This window comes from Parasteatoda tepidariorum, chromosome 2 (genome assembly GCF_043381705.1).
Source record: "Parasteatoda tepidariorum isolate YZ-2023 chromosome 2, CAS_Ptep_4.0, whole genome shotgun sequence".
In the NCBI taxonomy this organism is placed as follows: domain Eukaryota; kingdom Metazoa; phylum Arthropoda; class Arachnida; order Araneae; family Theridiidae; genus Parasteatoda; species Parasteatoda tepidariorum.
The window spans coordinates 95,029,606-95,042,291 of NC_092205.1; the positions used below are offsets into that span (position 1 = coordinate 95,029,606).

The 12,686-nt window shown below is 28.8% G+C and overlaps 1 protein-coding gene across 1 annotated transcript in view; it reads right to left on the reverse strand.

Annotated features, from left to right (window-relative positions):
- The window catches only part of LOC107440417 (uncharacterized), a 574,971-nt gene that overhangs the window by 340,374 nt on the left and 221,911 nt on the right, over positions 1–12,686 (reverse strand). The window contains exon 3 of the mRNA XM_071177030.1: positions 4,842–4,926. The gene's annotated coding sequence lies outside the window, so the exon portion shown is untranslated. The remainder of the gene's footprint in view (positions 1–4,841; positions 4,927–12,686) is intronic.

Here is a 12,686-nt window from a genome sequence, read left to right on the forward strand (position 1 = left end):
GGTTTGCACTTGTTTACGTTAGTGTATCAATTGATTAAATTAGACGATATATTTTATAAATATAGAATATTTATTATATCAGGTATGAATATAGAATATTTATATTATAGAATATATAGAATATAGAATTTATTATATAGAATATTTATTATAGCAGGTAATATGAGTATATTATAAAAATTAGACACACTGTAGTTGTTTAATAAAGACATATTTTGCACGAGTTTATAGGCAATACTTTTATATTTAAACATACACGTATTGGGGTTTTATTCAGGAGATTTCTAATATACTTCCTATCTGTATTTATTTTTATGGTATTGCATTACAATGTTAACCAACTGATACACGAACGTAAACAAATGCAAACCGGTTTCAGTCGCGTAAAAACAATAAAGCCTTATAGTATCACCTGATAGTTAAGATTTTACATAGAATATTTTTGTGCGTCCAATAATTTGGCCAGAGACTGTAGGACTTAAACCCTAAAATATTTAATTTCAGCGTTAGAAGTACCGGATAATTTGATTTTTATTACTTTTATCAAAAGACATAGTTGTTATAGTTTATCACCACTGGTATTAACCTCTTCCTGATTATCCCGAGTTAATTCGGTTATGCATATATTGCAAATATTTATTATCCCGAATTAACTCGTTTATGTATAGATTGCAAATATTTATTATCCCGAGTTAACTCGTTTCTGCATAGATTGCAAATATTTATTATCCCGATTTAACTCGTTTATGCATATATTGCAAATATTTATTATCCCGATTTAACTCGTTTACGCATAGATTGCAAATATTTATTATCCCGAGTTAACTCGTTTATGCATAGATTGCAAATATTTATAATCCCGAAAAATCTCGGTCCTAGCAGAATTTGTCAGATCGTTGTGTTTTATCCCAATTTTACTGAACCGGAAACAGAAATAAATAAATAAAAAACAATCTGTGATCGGAAGTTTGCCAAGTTTTGTTTGAGAGTTTTGCTGTTGGATTGTGGGACTGTTCACGTGTTTTGTGTGATTGTATATGCAATGGTTGCTGAATTTGCGTAGAAAAAAAAGAGTAAAAAAAATGACGTTCGTGCAGTAATGCAGATGATTTTTCACATCATGAAAATGTGAACATATACAAAGACTAACACTTAACTTTTTTTCATTTGCCCGAGATAACTCGGAATAGTAAACTCATGGTCAATGAAATATTTTTTACACATAAAAAACATTTAAATTACAACTTAAAAATCGTGTATTGTGTTTTGTTTTAGTTCCATGTATTTATTACTAAAATAAAAATAAAAATATGTTGATTTTTTGCATTTTTTTTTCTTCAAAAGAATTGGTAAAAGAAGTGGTTAATAACGTTAACCGAAGAAATCGGAATAATAATTAAGCAGGCATTTGCTTGTCACTGAAAGCAGTTAACTACACTAGTATTTCGGTTTCGTCCCACTATGCGATTTACCTTGAGTAGTTACTTTACCGATCGATGTGACGTCTCTACAGTTTCTATAAAAATATTTTTTTAAAGTTATTTTTATACATAACATATTTTTTACATAAAATTAATTTTTAAGAAAAATGTTATTATTGTTATATATAAAATCTATTTTTATGGAATCCTTTTATTTTGTTTTTTTCCCTTCATATTTTGTAGTTTATCCTATAAGTTAGTCCTGTAGTTGGTCTTATTTTGTAGTAGTTCCTATTTTGTAATAATTTTTCATTAAAGGAAATTAAATGTATGTATTATTTCCTATTTTGGATTAAGTATGTTTTATGAATTAAAATTTATTAAAATTGCGAATAACTTATAAATAAATCTTCCTATTATAAATAATTGCGTAAGAAAATATTTACATATTTCTTTAACTTTATGGTTCATTTCCTTTCTTGCATCAAATTTCTGAAGGTTAAAAAACGAAGAAAAAAAACACTAGTTTTATTTGTTAATTGGTTTACATTTTCTTATTTTTTTAAAACTTTTTTTTAATAACCCTCAGTTGAAATTTCAGAAAGATAAACACATATATATATAAAAAAACACTCATATCTGAATTATACATTTGTGTGTTTATAAATTTCAACTTTTTGAAACCACTCACTCATTTTGGAAGAAAATATTTACACACACATTTGTAAATTTTAAATGTAAATATCTATTCTCTGGTAGTTGCAGGAAACAAATCTCAATTTTCTCATTGAATATTTTGTGTGCTACTGTGTAAGTTTTAATACCAACCTTTTTAAAGTTTTATATCTTTACAATTAGATATCTTTTGCACATTATTTGTTTAATACATAGGGACACATTAAAGTTATTGTAGCCCGAATTTTTATTATTTATTTAATATTTTTAAAAATATTACTAATAAAAATTAAATATTTTTAAAAATCTACTTCTCATTTTCATTTGTAATTCAGTACTTTCGTTTCGTACAACTTATTAAAAATCTGACAGTAATATTTAATGTTCTTTTAAACATAAAAAAGTCTTTCATAGAATTTTGATAAAGTTGTGGCCCGCCATTTGATTAGTGTTTTTAATTGTGGCCCGCATCCTCATGTAAGTTGGAAACCCCTGCTCTAGATCAAAGAAAGATCCTTAAGGTAATAGTAGTTTTCTTTTTATATAAGCTCTTATACACATGCATTATCTTAAAAATAAATGTTTTAATATCATATTTAGTAGCACATCTTCTAACTAATGTAGAATAGAGTTTATAAAGCTTTTGTACATATGCAGTATTTTAAGAATAAAATGTTTTAACATTTTGTAGCACATCTTCTAATAAATGCTGAGTAGAATTTATATAGCTTTTATACACATGAATTATTTTAAGAGTAAAATGTTTTAACATTTAGTAGCACATCTTCTAATAAATACTGAGTAGAATTTATATAGCTTTTAAGGGATTTAATTTGAAAAACAGACGTACGTTTCATGAATTGAAATGGTTAAAATTATTTATTTCAAAAAAAATTATTTGAGTACCTTCATTTGAAAGATTCCAGAATATTTAAACAAGTTTTATAAAAAATTCCTTTAAATGAAATCACATCTCTTCATATATACTGCTTTCAAAATACTGCATTTCAATATTACGAACCAAATCTTTAGAACTTTTATACTGCGTATAAATAATTTATCCAACGTTTTTTAGTTTGTGTCATTAGGAAAAGTTCCATAATTTCCATTAATTAATTTCCTCCAATTAATATATAATCAGGATTTTTATTTACTCCGATTGAGTTCAACAAAAGTTTTTTTTTATTAAAAATTCAAAAGAAAACCTAAAGATGTAAAAGAAAGTCCAACTTATAGCAGCATTTAGTAAATTCCGCAATTAAAAACTAAATAGATTAGTTGGTTAAATTCTAGATCTAGTTCTTTTAATGTAAAAATGTAATTTAAATTACTTTCTAACGAAATCAATTTAAAGAAATTTTTTAAAATAAGTTCAAATCCACGGCCATTTTTTAATATAGTATTGAGTTGAGTTTAATACAGAGTTGAAAAATACAAGAGTCAACATTAGTTATACTGATACAGTGCATCTCATGACTGTCAATTTCGTAATTCATCAGCAAAAATTTTATTAAGTGGTAGTAAAATAATAATTACAAGTTGGAAGAGTTTTGAAAAACTAAGCTACTTAATCAAAACTTAAAAAAAGATCTGAGTAACTAATAGATCTCATATACATACACCCACCAACCAAGCAATTAAAGTTAACATCATTAAGCAAACTATTCCTTTAGTCAAAAATTGGATATATGCCAGTGGCGTCATCGTAGGTAAAGCGTGGGTTTTGTTAACTTCGAAGCCAATCAAGTTCGACACACACGCGTGATATCGCTTACAAGTATCCATTTAAATCTTATTTAAATCGCATGGTTAGGTATAATCACTTTACTCCTTTCTGAATATAAGTCATAAGGGTATAGTTTTCCTATAAATATTTTTACATCCCTAAGTTAAAGATATTTACCTGTACTATTATTATTACGCTTTTGACTTCGTGTTCGATATTAAAAGATCATTGGGGTTATGAGAGACAGCCAACAGGAGACTTACCCCCTTGTAATTTAATTAAACTGTAGTGTATCTACCACTACAAAATGTAATTCCGATTCACTAGTATATAAGACCCGTTAACTCGATTCTATGGTGTGGTACCTTTTCATAGATGAAGGTTGACATGGTCAATAATTATTCTCCCCATATTGGTGACCTTCGGACGTGATGTGAACACGCCTACCTTGGTAGAAACACCCACTTCGATTTGAACAGGCATACGTCGATGGATGGTACACATTGAACAATTGACTTGCTACTTGTGACTGTGACATTTTCCTCCTCAGGCTGTTTCTTCTCAGTCTCGAGCACACACGACGTTCAACGTATACACTCGACTGCTAAAGGAGCGACCGTGAACTTAACACAGCTCTCACGATCAGCACTCAAAAAGTACGGTGATCTTAATACAGCTCTCCCGGGTACTCACAAAACAGCAATGAATCAGCTAGTGGTATCCGTTCATCTAATTCTAACACAGATATAATTCTGGTGGGTGAGTACTGTAGTATATCTACCACTATAAATATACAATTCCAATTCACTAGTATATAAGATATGTTAACTCGATTCTATAGTGGAGTACCTTTTCATAGATGGGGGTTGACATTGTCTATAACTACTCTCCCCACGAGGTGTAATGGGAAGAAAAAAACCTGGAATCTGCTCAAACATTTCAGTTATTCACTTTAGAAATAGTTTCTTGAATAAAAAGAAAGAAAGGGAAAAAAATAGATTGGATTAAATGTTACTTACCCAAGTTAACAATTTCAATATGAAAGAAGAAAGGGTCACCTAACGAGGCTTCAGATTGCAACACCCGTATTCACTTGAAGAGCACCTGAAAATTAAGTAAAATAGGCAAATCAACAAACTATAGTTCACTGAAAAAATTCTTTTTTTTTAAAAAGAAAAAAAGAATAGAAAAAAGAAATTAAATTGATTTCTTAAGATTGGGCGAAAATTTAAAAAAAAAAATGGAAAAAGTTGTGATTGTCTTATTATGATCACCCCATGGTCAAATGCTTTTTCTTTCAGGATTGTCTTCGTTGAACTCCACAACATTTCAAATCATGGGTTGCCAAAACTGTCTCCATTGATGTTTGTCGTCGAATTGGTTTTCAAATCCTACCTATGTACGTGTTTCAAGACGTCACAAAATACTTTTCCTTCTCCAGTATTTATATTTATATTGAAACCACCGTCAAGACAGTCATTATACATTAATAATAAAAAGATTACAAAAATACTTTAAATTATTATTATGTAAATACATTAAAAATACCTACTAGTGAAAATAAAAAGCTGGAAATAAAAATAAAAACAGCAGCGTTCGCCATAGCAATGCATAGAATGATGACGCATGCGCACTGTTTACTATTACTCTTGAATACAGTTGAAAAGTGTGACGACGTCCAAATAAGGTGCGCATGCCATCAGACCCAAAACAAGACCCATTTGGTCAATGGGTAAAAAAAGAAAGATTCACTTTAAAACATTTCCTCACCAAAAATAACATTAAAAAAGAATTTTATTATAAACCGGATGAAAAACAAATTCAGTTTCAAAAGATATCACACAATCCATATTATCTGATATTGTTCAGGCTAAATCTTTAACAAACATTATTTTTGTCATTTAAATAAAAATTTCAGACTAAATAAAATTTTAATAATTTCTACATTGAAAGATTATAATATTAACTTTTCCATTTATTGTGAATTAAAAACAAAACAGAAACAAAAGTTCGCTGCTAAAATATGTATGCATGCTTATAATTGTAGAATAAAGATAAATTATAATTAAATTTTGATAATAAGATAATTATAATTAAGTTTCAATAATTCTAATTTATAAAAAAATATAATATAAATGTATGCTACATTCCCTATAGAAATTAAAATGTGACATACCTTATATTCTACATTTTTTATATATTAGAATTAACGAGATTTCTCGGATTCTAATACTTAAGAAATGTAACACATAAATGAACTGATTCATTAATTGTAATTTATAAGAAATGCAGCACATGAATGAGCTGTATCATTGTTTTTGATATCGAAGAAATATAACGTATAAATGAACTGTTTAATTGATTCGAATATATAAGAAATGTTCATGATTTCTAAGAAACTCTTCTTTAATTAGAAATAGTAGCGGAATCATCGCTCCAAAAATTCATTATAAGATAATACTGTAAATAACAAGGGGAAGCAAGAAAGGCGAATGTTGCATTCTATGTAACATTTTCATTACAATTACTTTCTGTCACTCTAAATAATTAACAAGATTTTGTTTTCCTAATTAAGGTAATATATTTTTTTCTTCCTTTCATCGCCGTTGAGACATCCGCTTACCTTCTACTAAAACATTTGAGGAAAGCTAATTTAGAATAAATTGTTTACGAAAAGTAAAACACATTTATTAACGAAAGTTAATTTAAATGGAAAAAAAAATGTGCTATTTTCGAAAGAAAGAAACAAGAATCAGGGCATTTATATAAATAAAGAATTTTCGAAATTTCAAATTTGATTTAATTACAGAAACTTAAAAGATTTTTGGCTGCTGGTTATTAAAAATCGGCGTTAATCTTGCTTTTGAAATATTAAGCGAAGACTTATTCCATGAAAAGTCAGAAAAATACTGCATTTTGAAAAATGTAACGTTGCGAATAAGTTTGAAATAATTAATACCAGAAAGATTTCGAAAACATGTCAAGATTTAAAAATCCAAAAAATTGTTTACAAATTGGGTTTATAGCATTTTATAAAGCAGATTATATTTTTAGTTGAAATTAATTTGGCACATTAATTTGGTACTTAATTTTGCTCCAATTCCATTAATGCTAGAATTTTTTCAATTTGCTAAATAAAATGTATTGTTTCATTAGAAAAATACATTATATTGCAAATTAATATTAAATAAACAGTGGTAGTTGTTGACGTTCACCGGTCAATGTTGACAATCACATAGTCGCTTTGGTAAATGTTCGAAATATATACTTGGTCTAGTTAAGGTCCACTGCCCGGTATGTCCTATACACAATGTGGAATGTGGTCCTGGTATATATATACACACCTATATCAATGTTTTTTTAAGGTTAAATGCCATTTCCCGGTATTCATTTGCCCGGTATGCCCTACATTATTGATTTTTTAACGTCAATTGCCACTGTCTAGTATGCATTTAATTGGTACTCCGAACACTGATGCTTCTCTTAATCTATTCTCAGCCGATATTAAAATATCGAATTAATGTAATAATGCCAACGAATAAATTAATATATAATTGGATATAACAAAAAATTTCGGACATTTAAAAAAAAGTGACTACGTGAATGTTGACATTCACCTGAGAAAGTCGACATTCTCTTGATTTCGATCATTCACGGTAAAAATACATTTGCTAGAATGATAGGCATATTAGAATATATTAACAAACGTAGAGTTTCTTTCATGCACTCAGTATTTCTTCAATATTCATTTGTAGAAGGGCGGCAGTATAGTATTATTCTTTTCTCCTCTAAAACATTTTTATTTTATTTTATAACCATCGTTGAACTGCCCACCCAGTTTTTGGGTTTACGACTACTAATGTTTAACTCCGTAGCCTTGTCATTTTGAGCCCAATCCAGAAGACAAGAGAACTCTTTGATCAAGTATTAAGAGAAATTTGCCTTCGTGGAGAACTTACAGTGGAACTAACCCGCATTTGGAGAGGAAGAGCACGAGAACCACCCACGGTTAGCCTGACAAGGAAACTCTACCCTATGATCCGTCTACCACTGAGGATATTTCACGTCAGCACTGTGGTCGGTGCAATCCGGATGCGGAATTCTTATCGACGAGCCATCGCTAGGATTCGAACCTGGTTCACCTAATTGGAAGACGACCGCTCTATCCCCTGAGCCATCGCGGTTCCCTCTATAACTGTTAAGAAATAGAGATATCATTAGTACTAATTATCTAGAATTCCATACGGTTTAGAAAGATTGCTTAAACAACTCGTTCTGAGCAACGACGGATTCAACAGTCTGTATTAATATATAAATAACATTTCATTGTTTAAAAAAAAAAAAGCCTAATGATTTATTTATAGCTCCACAAACATCAAGTACTGTTTGTCACGATTTAAATATCAAAGAACTGAAAGTTCTTTTTCTAAGTCACGAGCATTTTTAAGCAAGAAAGAATAATACGAGAATTTCGCCACAATTCCAAAAAAAAATTAATAAAATAAAAGCTACAATTAATATAGTAACCAAGGTGTTAAGTGCAAAGAAAGAAAACTCTTTTACATCAAGATGTTTTTCTATTTCTAAATTAATTTGGGAGGATAGTATCACATTTTTAACATGTTGTAACCCGTTTAAAGAATTCTGCCAAAGCAAAAGCTTCAACACTTCGTGAATGTGGTAATTCAGCTTCGCATAAATATTTATCACCTTGGCTCTCGGCACTTCTGAAATTTTACTTTTTTTTATATCACCGTAGCTTAATCCACTTTATAACGATCCCCTTAATTCTTTGGCGAGAAGCACCAGAAAAGTCTAATTAAATTAAAAGATGAAGTTTGGACTAAATTATGATGCAACTGCGTACAGTTGGCGTTGAATTGGGGCGAGAGATACAAAGTAACGTTCTTTTTTTCTTCCTCTTATTTCGCCAGTGTGTTGTTGTTCTTTCTAAATCGTATAATTTAAAATTTTTCTCGCAGGATATAAACAAGCAAAATTAAATTAGCTTCCGAAAATTTAATTTTTTTTGTTTTGTTCAGATGATAAAACTAGCCGTTGGAATTGCTTTCATATTCACGTGCGCTTCCCTGTTTTGATTTAAGTTTTGCGATCTAAAATTTTTTAAATAAACCATCCGTTTTTGTTATTATTTTCATTCAAAGCTGTTACGTTGTCAAGAAGTATCAATTTATTGATTATGATAATTATTTTTTTTTAATTTTAGCTTTTAAATGTTTGAAATTTTGTTAATGTTTAGTTGAATAAATTTGAGCTAATTATGTAGTTTCTACGAATTTTAAAGTGAAATTGGGTACTCACACTTCAAGAAGATCTCCCATACCCATATATGTAATCAATGACGTCATCCCCAGTTAATCTTTATCAGCAAAATGGTGTATTTAAGTTGAGCTAAACTTTTTTAAATAAGTTAGAATGCTAATTAACGCTAAGTAAATTGAATACAGAGTTGTATCGCACATCGAATTAGTTGAAATATAATTCTTTCCCGTCTACGTCTTTTACTTAGACTTGTTATTTACGCATCTTATTGCAACCATGATATATTTTCGTTTTGTGTACCTGGCAACTTCGATGCCTTATTAGGTTTCGTACCTGTCTTTGTGTTAAGTCTCTGTGTAAATATATAGTGAAGTAATTGAAATCCTTGAGAAAAAACTCTTTGTGAAAGAATTTAGAATGCGTCACTTAGGAGAATTAATGCTTGACAGTCTTGGTATACTCGAAATAGAATAGAAAGAACAGTTGCTATCGTAAACAAATGCCCTGTTTCAACAGCCAATTAGGTTCGAAACACCAACACTACGTCACTTGCAGGTATATCATTACTTTAATTACTAGTTGGTTACAGCCGTTTGTCATATCCTTTACCAATTTACAAGCACAGTTCCTTTATACACCTCATTGCCTTTTCATTTTGTCTTATATAATAACCCAACTTACATACATTAATTTCTAACATGCCATTTTTTTAAAAAAATATTATATTGAGAACTCAGCCCATGTTACGCACCTCCAAAAAATTTTAATTTTATCGCGCTTAGTTTTTTTTTATATAAAAATGCTGCTATTTGAGTCACTCCAAAACCATTTTCAGCCATTTTCATATGGCTGAAAAAATATTATAGCTGCTAATAGTTCTCACTAAACTGAATAACTGAGCTCACAAGTAAACTTTTAAAATTTGCAATAACTAAAACAACTGTTCGTTGAAACAATACCATTTCATATCATAACGGTTCTTGGGCATTTCATTCGTTCGTTTTGCTTCCTTATACGTTCGTTCTTATACATTTCCGTTTCTTGTTCTTTATACTAAAATTTCCACCCGTAAACCCACCCTTAAATCAATAAATTAAATCTTAACCTATATTTTTTCGTAAGATTAGCAAAAACTTTTTTCTTCATGCAGTTGTTTTTACACTTTAAAAGTAAGAAGCGCGCAGCTAAGAAAATACTTCGAAATATCACTATGGCGACGTTAACCATTTCCAGCTCATCAGTAACATTTTTTCTCCTCAATATTTTGAAAAATTACAAAATGTTCGTAATGAACGATGTTAATGAAATCCAAATACAACAACCAATATTGAAAATATAATAATTCAATATTGGTTAATATTGAAAATAAATAAGCAATATTGAAAAATTGAAAATATAGCTAATATTGAAAATATTGAGGTTATTTTATTATCAATTTTCGATAAATATCTGATTTAACAGTAGCATCAATGCGATTGTTATAAACATTAAATGCGTTTACTAAAATATCTTGCATATCGTAGAAGATGTGGAGTATAATAAATCGATTTTTTTTTTTAAAATTTGAATTTTTTTTTTATCTTTGTAGTTATTTTTAATATTTTTCTTTAAAAATTTTCAAAAAAAAAAAGAAAAAAAAAAACTCAAACTTTATAATTTTTGAGCGAATCTTGTTCATTAATATATGCGTCATCCTCAGACTTGACATCAACAATGAACCAAATTAAGTGCGCACTTATCAGATAATACCATTTATGCTGCAAGACTTTACGAACAGAACTGTTCTTTTTTATTGTTATTGAGTGTGTTCTTGGATTTCTGAAACCTTCATTTTAACTTTAAGAAATTCTTCTTGTGTTTGATTAAGCGAATTATTCTATTTTCTATGAAGCGAAAAAGAATAATATCTGAATTTTCCTTTTTATTTGAAGCATTCTTGCTTCGATTGCTTTTATTCTTATTACTTCTATCGCCTTCCATTAATCTTGCATTTTCCGTAAAATATTTATAGCAAATCGAATTTTGAATGAAAGGTCTTTGGAGCAGGAGGAAAAATAAACTATTTCAATTCATCAGAGATTCATCTTACCAATTTTGAGTAATGTTATAAATTTCTCAAAAAAGTTTTGCAGTTCTAAAACAGTTCCTCAAAGATTTAAAACCATCATGTAACGAGTTGTCAAAAGAAAAATAAGTTTTCATAATACATTTCTACCTAATAATTTTCCTTAAAAATTTATAAATTGGTTTCCCCAGATATTTCTTTGCTGATATATTTATTACCCATTGGTAAAAATGATTCTTGTTTTGAGTTTTATGGTGTGCACACTTTATCTGGACCTCATCAAACTTTTCAATTGTGTTCAAAAGTAATAGCAAACAGTGCGCATGCGTCGTCATTGCATGCGTTACTATGGCGACCGGTTCTTGATAATTCTTTTAGAATTCCTTTTTTCTTTTTCTTTTCACCAGCAGTCATTATTAATGTATTTACATAATAATAATTTAAAGTAATTTTATATTCGTTTTATTATTAACGTATTATTATTGTCTTGACAGTGATTTCAATATAAATAGGAACACAGAAGAAGGAAAATTATTTAGTGACATCTTGAAACACCTACTATATAGCCAGGATTTGAAAACCAATCCGACGGCAAACATCAATTGAGACGGTTTTTGCAATCCATGATTTTTGAAACTTGGCGTTTAAATGAGTTAAATCCAGAGAGAAAAAGCACTTGACCAATGGGTAGCCAGTGATAGTAATAAGGTAATCACAACTTTTTTGTTTATTTTATTTTGTTTTCAGGGAGATGGATATATTTTGAGCTTAAGATATAATCGAAATGGGATTAAAAAGTTAGAGTTATAATTTTTGAAAATCTTCTAAATGGTAAGGTTATTTTTGATATCAAATGGCTAATTCTTTCGAGAAAAAAAAACATAGCTTATAAAATGCTGTAGGCGAATTTTTCATTTGAAAATTATTTAAAATAATTGAGATAAATTTAAGTGGTTACCGGGATTTGTTTGAGATAGCAAATTAACTTAAAAATCTAAATGCTTTAAAAGACTTGAAGGCATAGATTTTAAAAGATAGGTATTATGATACTGAATCCGAAAGATATACTTTTAACATACAATAACAAAGTAAAACTTTCTATAAAACCTGTCTTCTAAGTTTAAGCAAATTTTAATTGAGTTTGAGTCTTTAATTTCAAGAAGACTTTGGAAATAACTTTAAATATTTTGAAGGAATAACTTTAAATTATTTCACAGTTTATAATGAAAGGATTTATACAAATTCCATTAAAACAATTACACAATTAATGAGCATATTATTGAACATATGTATGACTACTAAACGCTTATAATATAAATATCGTTACTTTGTCTTATGGTTGATGGTTTTAAAAAAATATTAATTTCTATTATTATTACTAAAATAAAAATATATTAATTTACATTAGGATTGTAACATCCATCCTTTGTGAGATGGTTTTATTTCCGATTTGTTCCTTTAGATCACTTCGAATGGTCACAAGGACTTTTCATTATATATAGATGCTCACTCGTAG